This window comes from Eublepharis macularius, chromosome 10 (genome assembly GCF_028583425.1).
Source record: "Eublepharis macularius isolate TG4126 chromosome 10, MPM_Emac_v1.0, whole genome shotgun sequence".
Taxonomy (NCBI): Eukaryota; Metazoa; Chordata; class Lepidosauria; order Squamata; family Eublepharidae; genus Eublepharis; species Eublepharis macularius.
The window spans coordinates 51,364,225-51,376,583 of NC_072799.1; positions in this window are offsets into that span (position 1 = coordinate 51,364,225).

Sequence of the window (12,359 nt, forward strand, 5' to 3'; positions counted from 1 at the left end):
AGCTAGGACAGTGAGAGCAGCATCTCTCTTGTTTCCTGGGGGTCATTTCCTTGTCTTGTCTCCTATTGGGCTAAACAGGGCAATGTCCTGTTCTCTCTCCTGACTTATTCATTCTATCTACAAGATGTAGTCAGATAGCAAGGACTCTATCCCTATCTCTCTCCTTCACTCTCAAGTATGTATTTCTCAAATAAATTTTTTGCCTCTTTAATCAGCACAGCGTAACTTCTCTGCTCTGTTTACACTCAGCTGACAAAGGGAAGCGAGCACCTTCCTCAGAAAGGAGTTCCACAGTATGTCCAGCAGGAGCCCAAAAGCTACCATTCCCCAAGGAAGCTCTGAAGTTGTGGGCCAAGTTCCTTACTGCAGCTAACTTCCCTTTAGTCAGGTACACACAGATGAAAGTAAACATGGTTATTCCAGCCACACCATTCACTGTTCCTGTGGCTTACCTAGCACAGCCAATCTACGTAGATAGAACAATCAATACTGCTCCTGCATAAGGGCTTGGATGTTAGGTAGGATGGAGCTTGGAAACACAAGCCTTTTACTAGGCAAGGGGAATGGAGACACTGGGGGTCACAGACGACAGGGGAAATGTCCCTGGACTTGGTTCTCAGTGGGGCTCAAGACCTGTTGCAAGATGTTGTTGCACCAAAGGGAATGACTACAGTACTATCAAGTTCAGAAATCATATCAAAGGAAGTTGCCCACACCAATCGCATTTGATTCAAAGAACAGCCCTTCTGAATCAGACCAGCGATCCATTTAGTCAAGCATCCTGTCTATCTCACAGTGGCCATCCAGTTACTCTGGATGGGGGGGGGGGGGTCAACAACAGGGCATAGAGGCTAAGCCATTCCAATATTGCTTCTTGGCACTGATATTCAAACATTTACTGCCTCTGAATTTGGAGGTTCTCTTTGGTCACCATAGCTACTAGCTACTGATAGATCTATTCTCCATGCATCTGTCTAATTCCCTTTTAAAACTGTCTATGTATGTAGAATAGAGGAACCTTTACAAAAATGATGAGACTAGTCAGAAGGAAACTAAAAGGGAAAATCAAGAGAGTCAATTTGCTCCAGGATGCTTGGAAGCTATTTAAAACCACTTTGAGGTCCAGATAGAATGCATATATCAGATTAGAAAAGGTACCAAGTCTAAAAAGATGTCTGTGTGGTTAGCAATTTAATTTAGGAAAGTCAAACATAGCAAAAAAGGCTTCCTTTAAAAAGTCTGTTTGTTTATTTGTTTGTTTGTTTGTTTGTTTGGAACATTTCTATGCCACCTGTCCAGGAAACCTGCTGAAGGCAGCTTATAAGTAAAACATGATAAAAAAACACCAAGTAGATAAAAATAGTTAAAAATGGAACTTCTAATACAGCATTTAAAAATAGCTAGAGAATAAGTATAGCATAAAACAGGTAACAGCTTAAAGAGTATCTTTATTCCAATAAAAACAGTCCAAAAGCCGAACTGCTTGTTAGACTTTTCCAGCCGTTTACCTAGTGCAGAAATTAAGTTACAACACAGTACAAATAATAAACTATAATTTAAAGAGTCTCATAAAACTAGTTTGAGCAACACTAATTTAAAAGACTGACACCTAATTAAAAGCCAGGGTAAAAACGAATGTTTTGGCTGGGGGCCTAAAAGAGTACAATAGGCAATGAACAAGCCTCAAGGGTAAGGACATTTGACAGACAACGAGCCACCACCAAAAACAGCTTTATCTCTGGCTGCCACCTGCCTCACCTCTGTAGATGGAGACATAGAGAGCAAAGCTTTTGCGGAGGATCTTAACTGGCAGGCTGGATAGTACAGAAGAAGGTGGTCTTTCAAGTTTGCCTGAACGAGATGAACAGAAGAGAGTACACAGTCTGGCAAAAGACCAGTAAGTTAACTAGTAGGCAAGCAAAAAGAGAATTTGAGGACTGGATTGCTAAAACACATCAAGACAAACAAAAAGCATTTTAAAAAATATTTCAGGAACAGTAAACCAGCCAGAGAGGTTGTTGGGCCATTGGATGACAAAGGAATAAAACAATTACTTACGGAAGACAGGGAGATGGGAGAGAAGCTAAATTATTTCATTTTATCTGTGTTCATTGAGGAAAGTGCTGGTCACAAAGTTACTGCCACAATTTTCAGGAAGACAGTCTGAACTTATACACATTGAGGTGATGAGGAAATTCTTATTGAGGAAGTCTTATTGAGGAAATTCTACAGTTAAATATCAGTAAGTTTTTGGGTCCCATCAGCATACATCCAAGGGTTCTTAATGAAGTCAAAGAAACTGTTGATCTACTAATCAATGTATGTACTTTGGTTGTTGGGGGTTTTCCGGGCTGTCTTGCCGTGGTCTTGGCATTGTAGTTCCTGACGTTTCGCCAGCAGCTGTGGCTGGCATCTTCAGAGGTGTAGCACCAAAAGACAGAGATCTCTCAGTGATCTCTGTCTTTTGGTGCTACACCTCTGAAGATGCCAGCCACAGCTGCTGGCGAAACGTCAGGAACTACAATGCCAAGACCACGGCAAGACAGCCCGGAAAACCCCCAACAACCATCGTTCTCCGGCCGTGAAAGCCTTCGACAATACAATGTATGTACTTTGTTTACTAAAATCAGTCCTTGAACCAGAAGACTGGAAAGTAGCAAATGTTACACTGATCTTTAAAATGGGGTCGAGAATGGACTCAGGAAGTTACAGGTCGGTTAGCCTAACATCTGTCCCAGGTAGATTAGCAGAATTGTTATTAAAGATGGAATTACAGACACATTATGGAACAAAGCCTTCTGGAGAAGCAGCAGCACAGTTTCTACAAATGGAAGTCATGTCTCAACAGCCTTTTGGAGTTCTTTGAAAAAGTGAACAAACATATCGATAACATTGATTAAACAGATATCATATACAGGACTTCCAAAAAGGCTTTTGACAAAGTACTTCACCAAAGACTCATCAGTAAGTTCATCTTTGGTCCAGAAGCAGCAAAAAAAAAAAAGGGAAGCCTTTCCCCTGACTACTCACTCTATCGGGTGCACAATAACAAGCCATAGCGTAAGGCACCAGGCATCCCCCAGCAGCTATGCCGTCAATACCAACCATGCAGAGCTAGAGAGGGGAGGCCTCAGAGAACAGGGACGTGTGCAGTACACCCTTTGGGGTGTCTGTCCTGATGTACATTACATGTAAGGGTACTGAGCAGAGCAATCAAAGACAAGTGCAGTGACATTTGTTCTCCCCCTTGGCAGTGATCCTGTGTTGTGCTAAACACCCTGTCCATGGGGCTTGCTGCAGGTGCATTTCCAAAATATGACGGTGTTGGGCTTAGTCACCATCCTAAGCCCATTTGAACCTGGCTTTAGGATGGGCTGCTCTTCTGGTTACTCCACCCTACAGTACATATGAAAAAAGCTTGTGAAACTAACAATCATTTCAAAACCACTGTGATACAGTGAAGGGGCCTGCTATTCAAAGGCAAAAAACACTCTGAAGATGCCTGAATCCTTGGCTCTTGCAAAAATTGCTCTTTGTATCATGGGCAATAGGATGGATTTTATTTCTTTTTGAAAAAATCAAAACTGTATGTTAAGTGAGGTGTCAAATGCACAAGTATCTTTGTATGTGCCTTTTGTTTGCTTGTATGAAATAGTGCTATGTCAATATTTCAAAATGAAAGCTAATTTACAGAAAGCAAAGATCTCACATTAAATGGCATTTAAATAGAATAAACAGTCAAACATACATTTTAAATAGTTAACAAAATATAGGGAAAGGTGGGAAATGTTAAAATTAAGTAGTATTTTTATGTTAATAGGCGAGCTGCTGTAGCATAGTGGTTAAGTGGTTGGCTGAGAATCAGCACTCAGCTGGTTTGAATCCCAGTTCTGCCGTGAGCTCAGTAGATGGCCTTGGGTAAGCCACTCTTCTCAGCCCCAGCTCCCCAGGTGAATTGTTGGGATAATAACAACAACAAAAACAACTGTGCTTACATACCGCTCTTCTAGACAGATTAGTGCCTCACCCAGAGCAGTGAACAAGTTAGTGTAATAACACTCACTTTGTTCACTGCTCTGAGTGGAGCACTGATCTCTCTAGAAGAGGGGTATATAAGTGCAGTTATTATTATTTATAAACTAACCTAATTTTCCAATTGGCTCTTATTATTTTTCTGTTAATGTAGAAGCTGTTAATGTAATGATAATTTGGATCTAGATATGGAGGGTATGTCCCTGGGCCTGTGCACAGAGGGCTAGTACTCAGCAGTGCCATTGACACCCACATCCTGCTTAGGAGCCTTTAGGCACAGAACTGCACATTAGACCAGAGGGTCAAAATGAAAGAACCCCTACCTAGCCTCCCAGGCCAAGACTACCCTCTGTTAATAGTTTTTTCCCCCTGCATAGATAATGTGATGTTGTTCTGAGACAGATAAATCTGAGTTTAGTTTTGATACTACATTTTTTTTTTAAAGAAAGAGCCTATGTGGCACCTTTATTATTTATTTATTTTTATAGTCTTTCTTTCTCACCAAGATTACAAAATATGACAAAAACAATTCAATCAGCAACAACGATTTTTTGTAAAGCAGAAAATACAGTGAGATTGACAAACTGGAAAACAATGCAAGCAAACAAAAACTAAGGCAACAAAACTCCTAAACTTTAAAATAAAAATCAAGGAAGCTATGGCTATAACTGCATTTTCTACAACAAGCTAGATATTCCTCCAACAGTTGTGGGGATGATATCTGAATATGGATGTGTGGATTAAGTAAGAGGATATTTAACAATGCAGTCTTATTCAGTCTAAACCCATTGATTTCAGAGGGTTTAAATTAGATTAATTTTGCATAGGATCACATGTAATTCTTCCAAGTTCTTACGTGCCTTTAAAAATCAGTGGCCAGAAATAGCCAGTTGAAAAATGCTGAAGCTGACATATCTGAAAATAAAAGGCTAGCCTGATTATTCTATAAGGAAGCAGTAGCGGAAGTAGTTTGTTTCTCCTGTGCCCTTTCAAATGATAAAAAAATGTGACCAGGCAAGTTTAATTCCTTTCTATCGGTTCCCACCTGCTATTATATTTAAACTATGTATATGCCACCTTATAAAGATTTACAGCAACAGTTTCACTCAGATTCACATCTGCAATTAACATCTATAAAACAAAATATAAATGTATTCAAACATTTACACAATGACTTCCCAGAAATGGGATATAACAATTGACTGGCACTCATTAATGGGTGTTACAAGTGGGTATTATACCTGCATAAAACTAATGGTAGAATCCTAAAGCCCTGTGCTGACATAACTCTGAGGCACGTATAAATGCTGCGCTAGTATACAATTAGGTGGTGAGAGAAATGTGTCGTGACAGAGTGGGGCTTAGTTGGCTTCCTAAGTCTCTCCAGCCCTGGGCATTTCCCCAGTGCTGGCACAAAGTTAAGACCACCAAAAAAGCTGGTATATGTCACACCCATCCCATAAAGGCACATAGCTGTCTCCCTTGCCCCCAGACACAAGTACAGCTTAGGATGCCAACTAAGTTTGTAGTTAATTGCAAAGTACCTATTTACAACCTCCAAAACACTGCATAAATTCCAACTAGGAAACCATTGCTCAGCTGATAATGTTTGTGGCATAGAGTTACATCAGTCTGGGCTCATGTTATCTGCACTTAGAACACACACACACAGGATGATGGGAAGCCCACAAAAGGGGGACTATGTACAACAAGAGGCACTGAGAGCACGGAGCCAAGAGAGGATGAACTGTTGTTGCATATATCTCAGAGTGTTTTGCTCAAAAGAGCCCTACCACAGGATCAAAGGGGAGATTCCACTCACCCCATTAGGGATGCAAGGACAATGCCCCCCACACACTGGTAAGCAAAGGAGGAAGAGTCCTGCCTTAAACAAGGACTTCTCCCTGCCTGCCCTCTGTCTATCTATACACTGCCTCAACAACCTTGCCTCAAACAAGTTGCTATTAGTAGATATACACAGTACTGAAAGGGGAGGGGGGAATTGGCAGATCTAGGGGTACTACAGTACTGAGCTGACAGAATGCTACAGGCTAGTTTAACATCCAGGCCTATAAGTGACAGACACATGCACCACAATGACATTTCACTCCAGTCTGTGCTACTGACCAACACTCAGGGCTGGTTGAAGTAGTTTGGGTGCCTAAGTTAGGGTCCTGTACTGGGCTGTGAGGAAACAGGAATATTGTTGCTGCCTTTACCCCCCAGCTGGGCCACAAGGAGGTGATATGCTGCTGCCTGCTCTCCAAAGGGAATTTGGTCACAGCCAAGGACTTGAACCCACATTTGCAGAGTTCCTTGGCATAACTTTGTTTCAGGTATCCTCAGGGTCACAGTGCTTCTTCCAGTGGAGGGTGGTATGTTCCTTCCCTCATTGTGCTGAGCATATGGGCAGTGACTGCACTGGCCTATTCCAGTTGGTTGTTTCCCTATGTGCTACTCAAAGGAGAAAAATCCAGGTCCAGTAGCACCTTAAAGAACAACTAGATTTGTTCTTTAAGGTGCTACTAGGTATGAACTTTCAAGAGTCCTAAAACTATTTTCACAGGAGCAGTAACACAAGACATTGTGATGGACGGATACATAAGAAGAGCCATGCTGGATAAAACAAGTAGTCGGTCAAGCACTCTGTTTCACAGTGATCACCAGTTGCCCTGAAGGGCCAGAGAAACAGGGCACAAAGGCTGATACCCTCCCCCGATGTAGCCTCTTAGCACTGGTATTCAGCCCTACATAGGGAGCTTCCCTTTAGTCATCATGAACTGATAGACCTCTCCTCCATGAATCTGTTGAACCCCCTTTCAAGGCCAGTCTATGCTTGGGGCCATTACTACATTCATTGGCAGCATATCCCACAATTTAATTATTTGTTAAGTAAAGAAGTAATTCCTTTGGTGTTCCTGAACTCACCACCCATCATCTTCATTGGGTGTCCTTGGGGTTCCAGTATTATAGGACAGTGGGGGGAAGTTCCCTCTATCCACTTTTCCCACCTGATCCATAACTGCATAAACCTGAATCACACACCCCATTAGCCATTTTTTTTATAAACATAAAAGCCCCAGACTCTTCAGCCTTTCCTTGTACGATTCCAACCCTTTAATCACCTTGGTTACACTCTTCTGTACTTTATCCAGCTCAGCAATAACCTTTGTGAAATATGGAAACCAGAACTGCACACAGTATTCCAAATCAGAGTACAGCACAGCTTTGTACAAGGACATTACAATACTGGCTGTTTTATTTTTAATCCCCAGCAACATCAATTGTATATCTGTATTTTAGGATTGGTCTGTACTTAATCTGATCACAATTCTAGAAGTTGGTGATGCGGTACTTCCTGCTGTAGAAGCTGATCTCCAGCAGGCTTTGTTGCTTGATGTGTTAAATAATAATAATATCTTTAATAACTAATTTGCCTGGGCTAACCGGCCTGTAATTCCCTGGATCCCACCCCCGGACCCATTTTTAAAAAATGGTGTGATATTTGCCACTTTCCAGTACTCTGGCACAAAGGTGGATTTTAGGGACCAGTTGGTAGGGGTATTACACAGTGAAATCACTATATACTCTGCAACTTGGCAAGGGATTTGTCCCCTCTGTACAGTAGACAAAGGATACCAAGTAGCAACATCAATTGTATATCTGTATTTTAGAACTGGTCTGTACATTTTACCTAGTTTGAAATAAGCTATTTTTCCCCTGATGAACACTGATGATTTTGTGTAGAAGAAAGTCTCCTTTTATTTCAGGGTTGAATAGAAGGTATAAGAGGAATAGAAATCCAGTCCACAAGAGGAAAAGCTCCAACCCAACTTTATTTTACCGCCTAGCTACCCAGAAGGAATTCTACTATACAATTCCCTTAGCGTCTATCCGACGACTTACATTGATGCTGGTGCGCCTGCGCGGGGCGCACCAGCATAAAAGGGCGCCGGGGAAGGCTGCCGATGGAGGGTGCGGGCTAGGTAGCCCAGCTGGAAGAAGAGGGCGGCGCAGGAAGAGCGGTGCGCTCAAGGTCCGGTGGAGCCCGGGCGCCGGCAAAGCGCCCGTCCCCCTCGGAGCTCCACTGAGCCGCGCCGCTCTCGGCGGGGCCTGGGCAGGCAAAACGCCCATCGCCCTTGGAGCCCTGCCGAGCCACGCCGCGCCCAGTGGGGCCCGGACAGGCGAAGCGCCCGTCCCCCTCGGAGCCCCACCGCGCCGCTCTCGCCGGTGGCCGGGCGGAGGCAAAACGCCCGTCAGCCTCGGAGCGCTGCCGAGCCGTGCCGCGGCGCTCTCGGCGGGGCCCGGGCGGGTGAAACGCCCATTCCCCTCGGAGCTGCACTGCGCCGCGGCGCTCTTAGCAGGGACAGGGCGATGGGGCATAAGCTCTGCGAGGCCCACTGGAGCCGGGCATGCGGAGGGAAGAGCGAACCCGCTCTGCCCTCCTTCACTGGCTCCACACCCCGCCTTCCAGGCCTCCCCAGACCCCTCCTGCTTCTCCACCCTCCCCAATCCCCCCTTGCCCTTCCTACCTGCCATCCCTCCCCACACCCCTCCTGCTTCTCCACCCTCCCCAACTCCCCTTGCCCTTCCTACCTGCCATCCCTCCCCACACCCCTCCTGCCTTTCCACCCTCCCCAAACCCCCACTGCCTCCCTACCTGCCATCCCTCTCCAGACCCCTCCTGCTTCTCCACCCTCCCCAACTCCCCTTGCCCTTCCTACCTGCCATCCCGCCCCAAACCCCCATTTGCCTCCCTACCTGCCATCTCTCCCCAGACCCCTCCTGCATCTCCACCCTCCCCAAACCCCCATTTGCCTCCCTACCTGCCATTCCTCCCTGCATCCCTCCTGCCTCTCAGCCCTCCCCAAACCCCATTGCCTCCCTACCTGCCATCCCTCCCCAGACCCCTCTTGCTTTTCACCTCTCCCCAGACCCCCCTTGACCCCACCTGCTAGCCCTTCCTAACCACCCCCCCAGCTTTCTAGAGCCCGTTGTATTTATTTGCACAATGGGCTCTGTTTCTAGTATATATATATATATGGCTGCCAATGTGCCTAAGTGAAAAATCCCCATCTTCTTCACTGCACATTATCCCTTGTACTGACACTTTCACTGATGTCTTCCTCAAAACTCTTTTTCATAGGTCATCCTCCCCTTACTTCTTGTATCTCCTCCTATTCTGAGTTAATGATGGTTACACAGATCCAGAGTATAAGATCTTGTCCCATGTATAAACATTTCCCTAAATATATATAGCCTATAAGAAAATAGCAGCTTCACAGATCCTTCTTCATGTCCCCCTAATCTGTGGAGGCAGAGAGGCAAAGTGGTCACTAAGAACAGTCTTTTCAGTTATTGGCTATCAGGCCCTCTCCATTGGCTTGGCAACTTCTCAGGCCATTTTTATATCAGGCAAAGGCTTTTTGGTTTCAAATTGCTTTTAATTAATCTTTACCCCTGTTGGATTTTTATTTGCTGCGTTTATAGTTAACTTGGTTTTACTTGCTGTTCTGCTTTACTGTTTTATACATGCTGATTTTATCAGCCTTTTTCAAAAAACTGGTGCTAGTTTTTTGGGGAGATATTATGTTGCATTTTATATTTGTAGTAAATGTCTGGACATGCTGAAAAGCAGAACTTCCCTTTCAAAATATCAAAGCAGAGGAAAGGTTAAACCATACATACACTCTGTCATTGCCTCTCCCCATTACATCTTGGTGTGGGTCAGCCTCTCATATCCTCTTTGCATGGTTCTGCATTCCATTTGCAAATCATGTCAGTTTGGTTCTGCTGATTTAGCAGTTCCTGAACATACAGCATCAGCAAATCTGTTAGCAAAAGACAAGCCAAGAAGAAAAGTCAATTGCCTTAATACTGTTCTAGATTTCAAAGCATTAGCACAAGCAGACACCCCAGTCAATACCAGTCTGGTGCTGAAAATACCAGGGCAGAATTGGTCCTGGACCTGGTAGCATTAGTGATGATATCAATTTCAAATAATGAACTTGCACATGGAATTATGTTACATTGATGCCAGTGGAACTTCCAGAAAAAGGTTGTGTGCATTTTGCTATTACATTTTACTCCATCTTTACCTCTTGTCCCATAACAAATCTTTACACTTATCTTGTACTTACCTAATTAAGCTCCCCCCCCCAAACAAATGCACACCTTAACATGGTAAAGTTTGAGTGTGTCAGTGAAACTGAGAAAAACACCATCACAAGTTTAGACTCTGTCTAAATTCAGCATATAACACACATGCCGTTATACTAACCTGCATCCTCAGTAACGTGATCCTTTTTCAAAAATTGTTTGGATCCTAAAGTAACCAGGTTAAAAATCAAACCAGATATCAAGGTGGCTAGCTGTAGTGTTTGTTTTTTATAAACATTTAATTATGTTATTCATCACATATTTAGTATGTACACTGGCCATACAGATTTAGCTCATTGTGGATCAGCTGCTCTTGCAGCAATACTGCTGACATGCAAATTCTAGAAAAAAGTTGTAACCAACCATATGGGCCCATGCAAAATCCAGATTCCCTCCGCACAAATCCATGTAATAACTTTTATTAGGGACAACTAAAATGACACAAAAATTCACACAAGTTTTCAAGGTAACCAGAACTCATAGGCCAGATGTTCAAATAATAATTAGGGGAGGAAAACAGATTTTTTTCAGGCCACGACCTTAAGACCTAGCCTTGCAGCACTGGTGTGAGCTGCTGTGCAGGTTTTTGAATAGCTGCTGGTGTTAAAATACATTTGCATGCTAGGAAGAAGAAAAAACAGAAACAGAGTCATCTTACGGGGAAAAAAGAAACACCAGCAAAGGCAAAATGTCATTCTTGATCCACGTGACAAGCACAGTCCTGGCTGAAGGCTGAAAGCAGTAGTATTAAATATATTAACAATGTCTGAGAAAAATGTAAGATGATGCACAAGGTATAATGCAAACTCTAGACCAGTATTTGAATTACAGGGGAACTGAGAAAGCCAGTTAGCTACTGGGATGGGATTGAAAGATTTAGGCTGCAATCTTTAGGATAATTTCCTGGGAGTAAACCCTATTGAATAACCAGAAACACTTAGGATGCTGCATTATTTAAGATCTCCATTCTCCCTAGAAAATAAGTGAGAGACTGCTTGAGTGACAGGCTGCTCCTTCTCTGATTGGTCAGTACCAGCTGAAACTATATGACCAACCCAGTACTGAGGAGTGTTTTTTTAATTATTCCATTCCTGAGTTTATGTCCGTTAGAACCAGTCTGAAGGCAGTCAGTTGTTTCTGACAGGATTTGGAGTCAGACAGGTTCACCTTTAGGGTGAAGAGAGAAGACAGTAGTATTACTGTCCTGAGAAAGAATTCTATCTAAGAATTAAAAGTCTATGTGTCAGTATAAGCTGAAGTATGCTTTACACAGACACCAGAGAACTAGGAGTGAGACTGTGAGAGTGATTAGGTAGTGGATTGAGACTCCCTTTCAAGCCAAAACTAAGCAGGTTGTCTCTTCTGAAGATTTATTGCAGCCCAGTTTCAAAGGGGGTTTGGCTTGAAGGAGGACCCAGGTCTGTTGTGATGGGAAATGGTTTTAAACTACTCAGATAGAAATACCCTCTGATTTCAAGAAAAGAGTATGTTAGGCACACAAAGAAAATCCAGAAAATCTGAACTGTCATAAGAAACATCCTGAAGAAACATTGTCCTTGTACCTAAATTACTCAATAAAACAGCTCTCTGTTAAGAACCAAGAATACATGAAAATAAGCTTCAAGGATACTATTTTGCCTGTTACATGAAGTGTATTCTGTAATGCCAACAAATTATTACCTCTGCATTTCCATCTCCTGACTACTTACTCAATCCCTGCCTGTTAAATAAAGTGGTCATTTCTTTTTGAATGTTATAAAGTCTCTAGTGCCATTTCCAACAAAAAGAGGACTTCTGCTTTTCCCCATCAGGTTCCTGGGTTGGGCTAAAAAGCCAAAATTTTATCTGCATGTCAGGGTGGAACAAACAGCCTTTCAAAACCACAAATATTAACTTGCTACTTGGGGCTGCTCAGTCAAAGCAGGGAAACTGAATTTTGATGAAAAAAACTGCTTCACAGTGGGGAGAGTGAAGGGGTGTGTGTCTATCATAATAGGCTATCAGGGAGCACGCAAGCATCTTCCATGAAGATAGTTTTAGGTGAGTAGCTGTGTTAATCTGCAGTAGAATTGCAGAACTTGAGTCCAGTGGCACTTTAGAGACCAACAAGATTTTCACGATAGAATCACAGTGATAGTCACAGTTCCCTTCTTCAGAAACCATATATG